Below are 503 nucleotides of genomic sequence, written 5' to 3' on the forward strand. Positions count from 1 at the left end.
GTAGTTTTTTTTTTTATTATTCCATTTCAATCAAGGGAGTGCGAGTAGATAAGACATCTTGATTGAGAGAGAGAAGGATAATTCATATACGGAGGGGGAGGCTGACAGGTTGATGTGAAAGAAGCTGGACGAGGGAACAAGATTGCGTTTGTTTTCGTTTTTACACATAAACTACATAATAACGTATATACCTAGGTTGATAGGAGTATGTGTACAACATATCCATACAATATGCAGAAAATGAATGCAATATATACAGTACTTATGCGTGATCATAGCCAGACATACTCGCATACTACGTTAGTCGCGCGGGTGCCCTATGTCGCACTTATGACACCGTGAGTTCTCTGGGCGACGCCAGTTCTAAATCGGATCTCATCCATTTCGACCTTTCCTCCCTCCCCGCCTGCCGTTTAGTGCGATAGCATGGCACTAACATAGTCATCAAGGCACTTCCCTCCACATTGAATGTTAATTTGAGCTGCCATCCCTCCTCTGACACG

This window comes from Penaeus monodon, chromosome 32, assembly GCF_015228065.2.
Source record: "Penaeus monodon isolate SGIC_2016 chromosome 32, NSTDA_Pmon_1, whole genome shotgun sequence".
Classification (NCBI taxonomy): Eukaryota; Metazoa; Arthropoda; class Malacostraca; order Decapoda; family Penaeidae; genus Penaeus; species Penaeus monodon.